Below are 16,813 nucleotides of genomic sequence, written 5' to 3'. Positions count from 1 at the left end.
TGTAAAACTTAAACGTGTAACAATTTCGCTAACGATCTACTGTTTAGACTTCCTAAGATATTGTGAATAAAATGAAAAAAGAAATGTAAATGATAAAAGACAGCTTTTGAGATCCCTTACATCTGATTGGCTATTCTCAACCAATCCCACCAATTACAATGCAGTTCAACAAACAAACTCTTAAAGAATTTAAACAAACTCTTTAAACTACCTTCCCCCCTATTGTTAGCTACTAAAACGTAAACTAAATGCTTAATTTGCCTTCCTCCCTTGTTTTGACTTATACATAAAAGCTTGTAGTATAGCAATCTGAAATAATCCCTTATAACTAGACGAACTGTTAAGTCCTGCGAGAGATTTGTAACTTGTGTAATAATTTCTTCGAATACACCGTGTTTTCAGATTTCTTTGATATCCTCAAGTGGTGAGCACCCTCTTTACATGGGCGCCCGATGGGAAGCAGGGATCGCCCCCTGGCTCACGAAAATGTATACGTTATATAGCAACCATGCAACCATGAAGATGCCCCTCCCTAGAAAATTTTCTTCGGCGCCCCTACCTCTTTCTGATTTCTTTCTTATGCCACAAACACATTCAATCTAAACTTGTGCTCCGTATCATTTTAACATGAAATTTTTAATTATATTAGAATCAGAGACAAAGGAGGAGCTACTCTAAATATTTAGTTAGTTTTCCCCTTGATATAGTCAGTGTATTCATAGAAATTAATTCAAAAATATAATATTAGGAAAAAGATATAATCACATTAGCATGAAACAAGTTAAAGAAGAGAGAACCTTATCTTCTTCCATTATCTTAGTATGAACGAATCGGTGACTCATAGGGCAGTTAACAGATCGAATCGGTCGCTCATAGGACAGTTAACAGTTCTTGTCGCTAATAGGACTATCGCAATTAGGACGACACCAGGAAGATCATACGTCAAACTGCAGACCAATATCGTGTCTATCTACTTTCTACAAACTTTTTGAAAAACTTATATATATAAGACTAATTAACTTCCTTAATGACTTTAACTTAATTTCTACTGCTCAAAATGACTTTAGATCAAATAAGTCTACTGAAACTGCTCTTTTCTTTTTTCTCTATTCCGTTCTAAATTCGTTAAACAATAAGAAGTATGCAACTAGCATATTTCTTGATCTTAGTAAAGCATTTGTTACGATTGATCATGGAATCTTACTCAAACAACTACAAGATTATGGAATTAGGGGAATTGCCTATCAATGGTTTAAATCTTATATCTCCAACTGGAGTTAGACTGTTGAGAATAATTGTCACACTTGCAACACATAAGGAATATGTAAGTGTCTGTCTTCCAACCTGGCAGTAGCAGATCGTGATTCATGATGCTCTTTCAATCCCACCAAACGCACGACATATCCGTCCTGGGTATCAGTGTGGGCTTTGCCACGAATTGTGGAGTATCTCCCTTCGAACACTAACTTTTTTTAGCACATTGTTGTCTTAGGTTATTCATTTTACATCACTCATGATCAGTGTTGGGTAAGTTACCTGTAAAAATGTAACGCGTTACAAGTTACTTTACTTTCTCTTAAAATGTAATGCGTTAGTAACGCGTTACTTGCCCCAAAAAAGTAACTGTTACTTTACTTCGAAAGTAACGCGTTAGTAACGCGTTACTTTTAGGTTCGAAACTTTAAATATGTGAAAAAAAACTATTACATCAATTTTCCGTAGTACTATTACTACCGCTATTTATTATTATTATTATTATTATTATTATTATTATTATTATTATTATTATTATTATTATTATTATTATTATTATTATTATTATTATTACCATTATTATTATTGCACTTCTGAATCGCTTTATGTAAATGCAAGGACAAATTTTTATTTGTTACACGAACCTTTTCATTACTGTAACATTGATAAAATGCCATATTGCGTTACTCGTAGGAATGGGCACGAGCGAGTTTTTTTGAAAGTCGATTCGACTAGAAACATACGTCTTTGAGCTTGACCCGAGAACTCGGCTCGAAAAATTTCTTCTAACTCGACTCGAATTGGGGTCGAGTTACGAGTCGAGTCGAGCCAAATCCGGTGTGGTTTCGAGTACTCTCTTCAAGTATATTACATAGACAATATAAGTATTACCAATGACACTACTACTACCACTACAACTTATTATTATTATTATTATTATTATTATTATTATTATTATTATTATTATTATTATTATTAATTATAACCACACTGTATATAAACATGAAAGTAGGCGGTTTGTATTTGAATACTAAAAAACTAGTTGATTTCCAACCTCGGTAGTCGTGAAGTCTAGGAGTCAAGCACATTGTTCACTAGCTTCTGAATTTGGGTTGAGGGTCTAGGTTGAGTATTCGGGCTCGAGCCAAACACTGTTAAAAGTTATAGGGCACTGGCCAAATATCTTCAAAACTGTTCGGCCCGGGTTTAGAATTGTCAACGACTCGAGCAGCTCGGCTCACAGCTCATTCACTATCGACCCGAACCGAGAAGTGAGCCGAGCCAACAGCTCACTCAACGACTCGGCTAGAGCCCTCGGCTCAGTTGAGCTGAACTGAGCAGATGGCTCATCCCAACTAAGTCAGCTTGAGTCGATTGTTCACCCAAGCGATCCGGCTCGATCCATCTTCTCAGTTGAGCCGAGCGGAGCTGAGCTTCTTATAAAAAAATCTCTTGTGGTCTCGCTATCGAGACGAGACGAGATGCGAGCAGTGTCCCCTCTCGTGAGCAACACTAAAAGTATTCCATATTACTGCTTAGCTTACATTTCTTATGCTTTCGCTTTCCAGTGTAATCAGGCCATGATTTCAAGACGAGTTAAAACGAACGAGCCATCAAACTCCACTGGACTCGAAACTCGATACGGAAAACTGAATCGGCTCGGAACTCGATACGAGAATATTATCTTTGACTTGACTCGAAACTCGACTTGAATTCAAGTCGAGTCGAGTTTTATCTTGACTCGTGCTCATCCTTATGCGTTAGAAAAAAAAATGGTTGCTTATTATTATTCTGCTAAACTAATTATATAATAATAACAATGTGGTTATGTAAAATTAAAAATACAGAATATAGGAAAACGTTACACTACAACTAATAAAATGAGAACATATGAACTGGGGGTTAATCAAAACTTGCCAGTAACTCTAAAATCGATACATGCTTTTTAAAGCTAGTTTCAGTCTCTATAATCAACGGAACTCTAGGATAACAAACTGATCTGAAAGAACTCCAATATTACATACCACCAGCAAACTATTTTCTAGTAATAAAGTAGGCCTGCTCATCAGAACAGTTTATTCATATTAACCCCTTACTGTATGTCGTTAACTATGGTACCCTAGTTGTTAATAAATATTTCCGCCGAGGAATTTCAGACACTTCACTTTTAAATTCTGTCCACCATCATCCTCAGCTCTTAAGAAAAAAATATTCTTTCAAATGTTCGAACGGTAAAATATTTTCGTTCTCCATCTTTATAAAAACAACACCAATCAAAGTAAAATAGACTACCGATATCATTGCACTCCTAGTTCACTCACTGAATGTATTGATTTGGAGCTGTCAAAATTTACGACAAAATCTTCCAGGTGCTTGCAATCAATACACCTGATTTACCTGAGGCTGTCCTCATCTTCAAAAAAACAGCAAGTGGCACTACGAACTTATCTGTTTCTCTGTGTGTCGGTGACTGTCGGTCACTGACATATGTAGTTCATGCTCGATTGTTTCATTCTGAGAAATTCACTTACAGGAAAGAAACATTTGTTTCCGAAAAAAAAATATATATGCATATATTGTAGTTACTCATCCGAAATGTAACGCGAAAAAAGTAACGCAAACTAGGTACGTTACTTAAAAATTTGTAACGCGTTACCGTTACAGTTACTTTGGAAAAAAAATGTAACGCGTTACTAGGAAACGTTACTTAAATAGTAACGCGTTACTTGCGTTACGTTACTTCCCAAGACTGCTCATGATAAACCGTCTCAGAAATGGTTCGACTTTGTTACGTTTCAGTAGAGATTCGCATGATCGAGTAAATGTTTTTGAATCTGTGATACCCAAACGTCGAACTGTATTTTGTGGGCAGCTTTCTCCAAATGACTTAACATTGTTTGGTGATGATGTTTAGGCCACTGGAGATGTCATGAGTGATTACATGCCGATCTTGTTTAACTATTACTACTCGTAGAATATCATCCACTTTTGCTATGATTGGTCACTCACTGCCAGGAGCATCTCGGGCTTCGAAATTTTCAGAACAAAAGCTACTGAACCACCTTTCGGCTATTACTTTTGACAATGTATCTTGCCCTAAACCGCACACATTTCTTCACGGATCTGCGTAACATGGCACCTTTATCGAAATGAACGTGTAAAATATAGCGCAATTTTTTTAGAAAAATCTCTCATCTTCTTCATTGTGCAATACCTTAGGTCTGATTGCAATAATTTCACCACTTTTTTTTTTTTTTTTTTTGTACATCTACTAGCTTTAACTGTCAGTTGACAAATGGAGTTAAGCCCTGACCCGCTGCGACTCATACATCTGAGATTTTCTATACCAACATCATCTCGTGCGCAAAAGGTTCAATACATTTTAGACTACCTGATAGATATAAATAGAATAATAGTAAGAAGAAAATGCTAATTCCGATATTTGTTATCAGAAGCGAGCAGAGCTCCATTATCCTCGAGAAATCCAAGATAAATTTTACGCTTTTTCTCTTAAACCGCTTGACGGACCGTAACCAAATGTTACATGGTGGTCAAGACTATTAGTGGCAAAGTTTATCAAAACTAAAATCTGAAATTTATTTAACCATGGAGAAATAACAACCAAAATACAATTTCTTCTCTAGAAATCAATGGAGTGAACTTACGCCTGAAGATATACAACCATTTAAACATATGTTTGCTTCGTGTTGTATAACTTCTAGGAGTAAGGTGTTAGTTTCTTCATCAACTATCAGCAAGCGCAAAAGCCAGAGAATAGGATGGTGAACAAAGAGAAGTTTTATATTGGGTTAGGGCTTCGGAGGCACAGTGGAGGGCCTATTTGCCACCATTGTCAATTAAATACTTCGGAGAAATGTATCACTGTTTCGTGATATTTTCACCGAAAATATCTTGAAAAAAATGAAATCTTTGAGTTTTACGTCCCACGGTTATAAAAGATATCTTGAAGAAGAAACATAACGTGCATACAGAGTGCAGTGCTATCTTTGTGGAGGATAACATGGTATTGAGGTTTATTAAGATCTGAATTAAGCTGCCATATAATGTGGAAACGATATGACTGATGTTAACCAAAGTATACAAGCCTCCCTTGCGTAATAAACATGGGAAATCCCTCTAAAGCAACTTTAGCTGTTTCTGAAAACCTACCTAATTAAACATATTTTTACTATGTATGATAAAGATTTGTGAATATGAATACTACGTAGATCAGATTCACAAGTTATTAAGTACTTTGTCCCGTAAATCGTCTGAGAGAAAAATCAAAATTCCGTTAGGATGACCCATGTTACGTATTTTCCCGCCCAATCCGTAGAATGGACAAAAGCTTCATTGAAGTTCTGCCGCCAAATGTTTTTCCTGCATACTTTTGTTTTTGTGAGTTTTATTTCAGACTGGGGCTTGTCCCTGACGTCACGAGAAAAACGTACTCGTGAACTTGGCCATACATACTAGTACAGACATTCAAGGACATGACCTTGGGCAAAATGTGTTGCGTCATCTTGTTTCCTTCCTGGGCACCTACTTGACGTCAGACCAAAAAAGAAGTTGTTGCTAAAAGAGAAGCTACTTGAAATATATAGCCTCACTGTTGCCAGACAACGCGGAATTTCACTTTTGTTTTCTTGATTGAAGTATCCTGATCTAATTTCGGACTCCTTTCAGACAGTTATGCACGAATACGAAAAGTATTTTAAAATAACTCTTTCTGTTCGTCTGTTTATCTATCGATAGGTTTCAGCGGAAAAACAATGAAATATACTGATGTATAGGGTGTTCCGAAGGGTTCGTATCATAGAGAATATTGATATACACAGTATATTGCAGATTTAAGACAAATATAGCTGCATATGTAGAACTTTGTAACAAGCGTTATTTCGGTTATGAAAAGCACTATGATAGGAAATGTTTAAATGATGCTTCACTTGAACCTTTTGAAGCACCGATATGAGCATGTAAAGTACCGTGGCATCCAGCACGAATTCCGTCTTGGTTATCAGCAATGAAATGTGGATATGTCTCGTACATAACAAACTTAGAAGTTCCTTTATGGGAAAAAAACAAGAGGTGTGAAGTTAGAAGACCCTGACAGTTATTCCATAGATCTTTGCGACTGATCCATCGTCCAAGGAGTAAGCATTAATCCGTGTTTCTACCAGAAAAAAATATTAATTTTTTAATTAGTAAAACGATCCTACCTGAGTAAAGTTGTAGCTTTATTGTATTTATTCAACTGTGTGTGTGTTCTAAATTTATAAATATTAGTATTTTATATGAGACAGAACTTTTAAGAGATCCTGCATATTTCAGAGCTAATTGTTTGATACGTTGGTTTGATTGTCCTTTCCTGAAATCGTTTAGTTATTGCGTTTTCCGTCCCAGAATATGTTAATCCATTCCGATCGGCAAATTAAATGAAGAATCATGATGTTTCTTGTTTTTCTTACTTGGGCCGAAATGCATTGGTTCTATATTACTTCATGACACGCATTCATTTGCAAGTACCGTTTCTAGAGCACCTTCATCTTTCTTCTTGCTCTTTTCCTAAGTAAGTGGTCCAACTGACCCGGTACGAGTCGGTATAGCATATCGGTAGTAAATTAAAATGCCAAAAATCATGCCAGGTTTAAACATTTAAAATAAGCTTTATTGCTGTATACCTAAGCAACGCCTAAATGCACACCCAAATTTGTCATATTTTTCTGTCCCATTTTTTCCTTCTTTCTTGCTCGTTTGTATTACACTGGTGAGTCTAGATTTTAGTAAGCTTATTGAATTGTGTTTAGTTATCATTTTCCAGTTTATGATACGTAATCTGAGGCATATCAGAAATAACATGCACCTGTTTTAGATACTTTTACAGAACTCACCATGACACATTGGATATCACAGTTTGCACGTGTAAAAATAAATAAATAATAAAATAGGGCCTCAATTTTGATAAAAGAGGGGCAATGAAAAATGATAACTTGTTTAACAAGTTCTCAAAAAGTATACTTACTTATGTATTAACTTATACATATTGTTGGGGATAACCGGTATCTATTATTTTAAGCCAATCAGGTATAAAGGATGACGCCCATCAGCATGCACACTATTCAGGGAAGGTAGAAGGGAGGAAGCTGTCTGGGTCTTGTATGCAGGCCGCAACTAGGGATGAGCAAACTGGGCATGTGCCCTAGGCGTGTATTTGGAGGGACACCAAAAAGGGCAATATGTATTTAAATTGGGGCTACGAATTTCGTTTTTGTCTCGGATGGCACAAACCCTAGTTGCGGGCCTGCTTGTATGTTCGGTGCAATCCCGGCATTTGTCTGGCGTGAATGAAGAAAACCTAGAAAAGAATCACTCAGACTGGCTGGTCTGAAAAAGGTGTTACACCATTTCAACCGAGTGTTCCCACCGGGAATCGAAGCCGGAAAGATATACTTAATACAAGTTATTTGCATACTATTGTAACTTATTGGTAGTATTTTTTTTTTTTAGTTCAATTACTACTAATATTACCATCCATCTTTTCCATTTATAGTCAGTGCTTCCCAACCGGTGTGTTGCGCAGTCCCATAAAGTGTGTCGCGAAATTTTAGAATTTAAATATCATTAACTATTTAATAATTAGTTAAATTTAATGTTGAAACAAGCTGCGACATTCAGTGCCTTCATCGACAAGCAACAATGCACAGAAACACTTAGAATCACTATTTTACAGAAACCAATAGGATTATAATATTATAATTTATATTAATTAATAAAAATCAAACAAATGTATCTCGATGTCATGGACGTTCAGTGTCATGAGTCAAAGAGGTTGGGAACCCCCGACATAGTTTATAGGAGTACTGCCCATTCAAAGTTCTTAATAAACGATGTTGCTACTACCTCTGGTGCATGGGGTCCCGGGTTCAAACCCTGCTCCCGCTAAGTGAACTTTGTGGTGGACAAACACCGTGTGCGTGGGTTTTCTCGGGGTTCTCCCGTTTCCTCCCACTTTCTTCATTCCACCATTTCATTCATTTCTCATAATCACCTTCTCCTTTAGCCTAACCGGCGTAATCGTGGGACGTAAAACTCACAGATGTTGCTACTACCATCTTGAATGTTAGCGGTCCTCATAGTCGGCCGTACAGTGGATGCAGCTGCACCCATATTCGTTTTTTCTCCAACGGTTCATTTCGTTTTGAATATTTATTCTTTTCTGTGTTTGGCTTATATTACTCCATCATGCTGCTTTCTGTTGAAAAGTTGGTTTCTATTATCATAAATTTTTAAGGTGCCATTGAAGAATTTAGAGTCATGGTTCCATTCAAGAATAGAATGAGGATATAAAATCTCTTATGCTTGTATTTAAGTAGTTCACATTATGAGACACGTACTCTTACACACACATTTTTTCAGATACAGCTTGAAAACATTCATAGTTTGCGAGTACGCAGCTTTTTTTAAATGTATGCTTAAACGTATTTATTACGTGCATGTTTATATTTTGTTATGTTTAACTCTGTTTAATCCATTCTCAATCTGTAGCTACGTTACCAAAATTCTGAGCCCGTTACCGGTAGACCTTTCTTTCTATGGAATGCTTGCTTTGCCTTATATATCACCATTAATACATCTTTTTCAATGTTTTCCTTCTAAAACATTTTCTTACTAAAATATTTAAATATCCCTATTTGTTCAATTTTATCACATTTACCAAAAATCCTTACAGCCTTCTCCTTGTTCAAATTCATGCACTTGAGGATTTTGTCTTCTATTTGTTCATTCTACTGTTACATCTTATATGTCTGAGGAACATTACTAAATTGACATTGAAGAAAAAAATATTTAAGTCATACGAACATACCCCAACAACGGCGTCGACTTTCCAAAATTTCTGTGGGCGCACATCAATGGCGGGACGTTTTAGCCTATATGTTTTCAGGGAAGTCTCGATATTTGATTGATTTTAGTTAAAATCTTTTATGAACACTGTCATAAAGGGCTGTGCTGTGATAAAGTAAAATATACTGGTACTATAAGGATAAGTTGGGGCTTCCCTAGCTCTGTCGGTAACACAGCTAACTTAAACGCAAGAGAAACGGGTTCAAAACCCGGGTCCAAACTTAAAATTTTGTGGGTGCGCCGCACCCTCAAGATTATTTGTGTGTGTGCTGGAGCCCCGGAGCACCCATGTAGTCGGCGCGCATGCACCCCATAGGTTGTTTCTGAACATTGTTTGCTCTTTCCAAATTTTCCACAAATATTTGATAATAATACGGCAAGCTGGAAGCAAATAAATAGTGACTAATTTGTGATATAGAAAATAAAAGAAATTTTCTTTTAGTTATAATTTATGAGTGGATGTTCTGGCAACGCTGCTATTAACTCGAAATGAGGAAGAGGAAAACGTTTCGAATCATTTTCATTTACAGTATCTGGATCGGTCAGTGATTTCCGGGAGATATAAATTTTGTGGATTCTCTGACTAAAAGGAAATTTTCATGGAAGATGGAATTACATAGTATCAGAACACGAGTACTCCGAAATAAGAAACCCAGCCGCGTACTTTTCCGCATAATACGCGAAACTTTGTTCTTTCAAAGAATGGTTCTTTTAGAGAATGACACAGTCAAGGACATTGTGAGTGAACTTACTTACGTATAAGTGAAACTTTATTGGAAAGTGTACTATCGTGACATCTATTACGGAATATTTTCTTTTAAAAATGCCATAATTAGAATATTTTTATGTATCCATTAAGGTTTTTGCATGACATAAGAAAGCTTAAAGTAATGTAATCGAATGTGCATTTTTTTTACCAACTTATTTTTAAATCATTAACTGGCATTTATGAAATATAAGTATATAGACAATGCGTGATTTCCTTATGATATTCTTTATGTTGAAATTTAACTTCATTATTGTCTCAAATTGAGAGACCAAATTGTAACTCATTAGTGGAATATGCAGACCTTCATAAAGACCGTCAAGGGCGTGTGACCTGATTCCAGAAGTCATAGAGCACTTCTTCCGCAAAAGAAAGAATTTGGGAGTGAGCCAAACGAAATCGTAACGTTGTATACTTGACCCAATACTCCGTGGTCCTTTCTTCCGATACAACTTCTTTTCTGGTTAAATATAACAATATGTTGTTACTTAATTGAATTCAACTTTGTTGCATCTTAGATCACATTATAACATAGTAACATATGTATGTTACTATAGACAAGGTCCGTAACGTATGATGTCATTTTCTTCTGTGGCCAGCTCTGATTATTTATTTTATTTAGATTGAGCCAGACATGAATACCTAGGCTTTTTACAGTTAATTTAAATTATCAAAGGTACGTCCTTGTGAATTCGTTTATAAAGAAGATATTTTGTAAAAATTAAAAGGTAAATGTTAAAGTATCTTCGAAAAATACATAAACTCGCATATATTATTCTGTGTAATGTCATTTTGAACAGTTAATTAGTGAATTACGTTTAAGTAATTCTTTATTACATCAAAGCGAACTTAGGGCAAATATATAACGAAGTGTAAACTGAAATCAATAAATGAATGAAACGTTATATCATACATGATATTGGATTCGTCAAATTGCATATATAATTACGTGTCACTAGAGCTAAAATAAGAAAGCTTAATATATAGTGTCTCTGATCTAATGGTTCGCTCTCTGCACGGTACACATGGTCGTGAGTTCGATTCACATTGCGGTGATTTAAATTTCACCTTTAATTATAGACCCATGTCTCATATAGTTCTGGTAGGGATGCGCACGAGACGAGTCGAGACAGAATTTCCCTGACAAAATTCGATCCGAGAGACAGCTCTTTCAATAGAGAAATATATAATTTTTGAGTCGAAACATCAATTTCACAGCATATTTTCGAGACGAGACAGTCTCAAATCGTCTCGTGCGCATTCCTAAGTTTTGATACTGAAAAGGAACGCTACACTTTAATAAATAACTAAATAAATAAATAGCAAAAATAATATAAAAATAATTTTCCAGATCATACAGTTTAAGTATTTTGTTAAATTTTTAAGAATACTTTTTTATTTTTTATCACAGTAGACAATATGTTATATAATTTGTTTTCCGTATATATATGACTCCCATTTGATATATACTGTTTGTATGTGGAATTATACGAGCCACTTAGTTTATGATAATGCACATCTTTATTTAATATGTCCTCTTCACAAGGCAGTCTATTTACATAATTTTCCCTTTCTAAAGCTGATGATTCATTGGACTGGACATCAAGAGACAAGAAAATGTTTTCCACAACTATCTAACTTTAGTTAGGATACCAGAAATATTTAAATAAAAATCATCCTGTTTTCCCGCTCTCCCTTGTATAATTTTACTCTTTGACCGTTAGTAGAACTTCACTGTGTAACAGAAGAGAAAAGTTACTGTGCGTAGATGAAATTTAGAGAATACATTAAAACAGTTTTCCATGTGTTATCAAATTACAAAATGAAGTAGACAAAATCCATCAATTTTGATTTTTTGTATTTCTGTTGTACCTAGGTAATACGTTAGTTAACTGTTAATACGTTACGTAAATCTAAATTGTTAGAGGGAATTGCGTATAGGAAAGAATCACAAAGTGTTTCTTCCAGATATGTTTTTTTTGGGGGGGACACTGACTCCCGGAGCTCTGAGAGTGCCCCCTGGAAAATATCAAAATAATACGTCTATAGTATAATAATAAAAAAGAATAGTACCAGCAGTGCCCCCCCCCCAGAATATTAAGAGTGCACCCCGGAACATTTTTTTCTGAAAGAACAACTGATCACAAATGAAGATTTTAATTGGAAAGCTACGAAAAAAGAGGAATGCCGTTTCTTTTAGCAGTGCCCTTTTGTAGTCAAATTTAACTACTTAATTACAAATAATTGATCTTGAAAATCAGCGTCTTCAATAAGATACTTGTAACTATCTGAAAGAGATAAATAATAATTTCGATTTAATTTTTCTTCCTTTATTATTATTATTATTATTATTATTATTATTATTATTATTATTATTATTATTATTATTATTATTATTATTATTATTATTATTATTATTATTTTTAGACCTTGGTCGACTGCAGTTGCTTTTTTATCGATGGAAGTATTATATTTCAAGGCATATATTTTGAAGCTTCTTCAAATAACTTTATTCCATTCTGAACATAGATTTGAGTACAGCAAGAATGTCTTATGTATTATTTACGAAGAGAATATTAAAAAGACTCTCCGAAGGCCTAAGGAAACTGCATATCTGAATAACCAGTTACGGAATTATTAATTTATTTTCTTCATAAAATACAAGATATACTTTAGCTGAGATAGTACTCCACATTGAAGATAGTTACAAGTAACTACAAAATATAAGAAGCAATTTTAAAGGTAAGGCCATCAGGACCTTTACTTAAAGATAGCAGCTCAGTATTTGGCTGGTAAAAGGAAACGTCAATCGGTAAGACAAATCTCTGGGATACGAACCTGGAACTTCTCGATTGCGAAGTATTAATATCCATAATTGGTGTTCACAATTCTAGCTGGATGGTAGAGAAATTGGTATATCGGAATAGCATTTATTATTTTTCCCCCAAAAATGTTCTGGGTATTTCCTTTACTATCATAATTGTCTTATGCTTTGTACGTAATTTAAACATAAGGAAAAAGTAGGAAAATTTCTTATTGTGAACTGAGGAGAAAATAGAAAAGAGAAAATAAATCCTTGAATTTTTTTTAAGGTCTTGATAAACGTACATAACCATTATGTAAATGTTCAACCATCTTGACATTGCTGAACTAAACACTTTTTATCGCTCCTGTGGTGTGTTGCCACCTGATTTCATTTTATTCCTTCAAGGTCAAGAACTTACAAGTTGAAGTTTTTACCTATTTGTTTGCTTTTTCCGAGGTTTAACCTCAGGGGCGGACCAACGGCCGGGCAACTGCCCGGGTCGTCACAGTCACGGGGCCCCAAAACGAGCCTGAAAAAGTAAATTTTATAATTTGTTTTCTACTGACTTTTTTGGTTCATATTCTTGTAAAGTAGCGCCAATTACATGATATTTTCTCAATTCACCATGGAAGAAGAGAGTTTCATAGTACTAGAGGGGCTGTATCGACAAATGGAGAAATAGCATGTGGAAGAAAGAGTAATATTGTTACATAGTCGAATATATCGTAGAATGACTTCTGTTATTGGTATACCGGTAACAAAACGATTTACAATATAGCAGTAATCATATCACCATTAGTAGTATTGAATAAATGCTGTTCGATATTGTTTTTGTTTATACATATCGGTAAATAAATAATAAAAATAAAAACACAATGTAATTGAAACCATACGTATATTTTTAAGTACTAAATATACCTATATTATGTATTTGAGTATTATTTTTTTCTTTTTGAAAAAAGTGTTTAAAATATTAAATGTAAAATATAGGCTAGGACTAGGGGAGGGCGCCGAAAAGTCACTTTGACCGGGTGAAAATTTTGCCTTGGTCCGCCCCTGTTTAACGTCACTTTCCAGCAATCGACAATTTAACCTAAAATCCTCGTTGAACCCAATGTCACAAAATTTTTAAAACCTTAGTGTTCATTTCTTTTCCCACTTACAGAAACGATTGAGCATTTGTTTTTGATCGTTGTTTCTGTTTGTCTTATTAAACTTTCATTTACTTAACATGGTGACAAAAGCTGTTCAAATTTAAAAGAAAATGAAATAAACCAGGGCCGGACTGTCAATAGTGAGTTCTAAAACCAGGTTTTAAGGAATTTAACGGAAGACATTAGAAGAAAGTGACCGGATCTGTGACGTGCGAAAAACTGGCTGCCTCACGACGACAATGCAGAATGCATCTTGTCAACGTGCTTTCCTAACATGTGAGTTTCTCACCAGAAAGATGATTGCACTTGCACACTCATCCTACTTGCCAGATTTGGCTTCTGCGGACTTCCTTCCCTATTAATTGTTTCTGTGCCAACATTTAACGCATATGTCCAACTAACGCATATGTGAATCTTGTGTATGTATGAGATAGGAAAAAAGAAAAGAAAGTTCAGCGACCAGTACTGATTCTCCGCAAAGCTATTCACGCATGTTCCTCTGGTAGCTCAGTTGGTAGAGCGGTGGACTGTAGATAAGAGGAGAAATAGTTATCCATAGGTCGCTGGTTCAAATCCGGCCCGGAGGAGTATTTTTTGTTTTTTACATTCGATTAATAACATCCAATAATAACATTGGATTAAGTGTGTATCGCCGGTCAAATTAAAGGAAATTTACCAGGTCAATAGGAGAATTTATTTAAGTTTGTGAGGAAGAAAGAGTGAAAGTCAGGTAAGGGGAATAATGAAAGTTAAGAAAATGTATTTGTTGGTTGATCTTGATGTTGTAAACGGCACTGTATGTAGAGGCGGATGGACTATACGGATCCATAAATTGTAAAATGTACAGAAAAATATGGGAATGTCTCAAATTTGCTCTTTCATGTCGAGAACAGAACCCAACCAACCCCTGGGGAGGGGCTTTTAACCCGTTCCTACTACTACTACTACTACTACTACTACTACTACTACTACTACTACTACTACTACTTATACTATGGATCCGAATAGTAATACTACACGCCTAATGTAACGTAATCTAACGTAACAGTGTAATCCAACCAAATATAACCGAATGCAGTACATTTTCGTACTTTTTTCGATTTTAAAATTGGTTTGGCGATACAGCACTAATGCCATAACATTTGAAACAGGTATAAAAGAAATAGTAGTGTATTTTTGTTTTTTCAAACCTGTAATTATCAACATGCATCTTTTTCTCTAGGTATGTTATTATTATTATTATTATTATTATTATTATTATTATTATTATTATTATTATTATTATTATTTGGTCTCATTGAACTGAACCGATTCACCGTAGATCCCAGTATTCATTCGTCATCCTCTGGTAGCTCAGTTGTGTGTACTGGGTCCCGGGTTCGATTCCCGGTGATTTTAACTGTCCTCGATATATCTGTGTTCGTGTCCCTGTCGTTCTAGGAGATTGGAAAAGCCAGTTAAACGAATAAAGCAAGTAAAAAAAAAAATAGTAGAGCAGTGGACTGTAGTTGTGGGTAAATAAGCAGTTATCCATATTTCGCTGGTTCAATTCCTGCTTGTAGGAGTTGTGTTTTTCTAAACATTTTTCTACATTATACTATAATAATATCCGATAACAGCATTTGAAATAGTTATGAAACAAATTAATGTAATTTTACTTTTTCAAACATATAATTATCAATATGCATCTTCTCTCTAGATATGTTTTGATATTTTGATTTGGATATCCCAAATTGATATCGACAAAATATTGAAATATCAATGCATTGGTCAATGTAAGTTTGGTAACATTGTTTCGATATCATATTTGAAAATTCGGTTCAAATTTATCGTACCGATCGATATATAAATTCATTGCATGTATATACACTTCCTTTTCAAGAAATCTATTCTCTGTACTTTAAAGAATCATTTTTTTGGGGTTTGGACTTGCACTCTTCGGTGGAGGTTCACTATCTGGGGGACTTCAGTATACGTATGCCACAAAAACTATTGCGCAAAAAGCATTAACAAACTTGTGCTAGGTTGTGAGTAAAAACCATGAAGTATCTAATCGAGTTAGGGCAATAACACAGGAGGGAGACCCGCCTGACACTTCTATGCTTGCCAATCATGAGTTAACACACTACCTTCAGATACTTTACTTCACTTTGTATATTGTAGTTAATGGCTAGCTTATAGACGAATCCGTGGTTAGCAGTTAAATTTTAAGTGTATTTCTTCGTAAATACACGTCTCACAAGTAAGAACACAACATATTTAGTTTATTTACACACTAGTCTATTTAAAAAATATCAATATATGAATCGATACAGTAAAATTGCCACCAAAAATTTAGTCGATTTATCCAAATATCTCACAACCCTATTACTGGCAGGTCACTTGTTACATGCTAAGAATGCATAAGAGTGTAACTTCAGGTTTTATTTGGAGGAAACGGAGAGCGGAAGACTCTCCAATATAAGCATAATGCCTCGTTTTTTATTAGCACAGGTGTATATTATTACACACTTGATTAATTTTACTATACAGGGTGGCCCAAAGGTAGGTATATACCGTGCATTGATCAAGTATAACATTCTAGTTTATTGGTTTATTTCCTTCGGCTCTTCCGAGCTTAAGATGTAAGTAAAAACACATTAAGAACAAATAATAAAGAAACTAAATCTACCTATTGGATAATAATAAGAAATTATATAAAATGCAAAGAGCTGATCAGTACGGTACTGTATATCTACTTTTGGGTCACCCTGTATACCAAACTAAAAGAGCCAATCTCTGTCTTCAAGCCTCATATGATGTCCTAGCCCTGGTTTCTGTAAATAAATAGCCCAATAAAGCAGATCATTGAGGCTCAGTAGTAAAGCGTTCGCCTCTGGTTTTCGTGGGATCCCTTGTCGTATTCTAGCCAAGTGCCAAGTGAGCTTTGTG

General features: G+C 35.1%; 1 non-coding gene across 1 annotated transcript; it reads left to right on the top strand.

Moving 5' to 3' along the window:
• Positions 1-14,378: 14,378 nt before the first annotated feature.
• TRNAY-GUA (transfer RNA tyrosine (anticodon GUA)) lies at positions 14,379-14,469 on the top strand. The gene is given in 2 exon segments: positions 14,379-14,415; positions 14,434-14,469. It is a non-coding gene; the product is annotated as a tRNA-Tyr (tRNA).
• The last annotated feature ends 2,344 nt before the right edge of the window (positions 14,470-16,813 follow it).

This window comes from Thermobia domestica, unplaced genomic scaffold, assembly GCF_964235325.1.
Source record: "Thermobia domestica unplaced genomic scaffold, izTheDome1.hap1.1 HAP1_SCAFFOLD_201, whole genome shotgun sequence".
NCBI lineage: Eukaryota > Metazoa > Arthropoda > Insecta > Zygentoma > Lepismatidae > Thermobia > Thermobia domestica.
The sequence above is the reverse complement of the archived record's forward strand: the minus strand, read 5'-3'. Positions and strand labels throughout refer to the sequence as shown.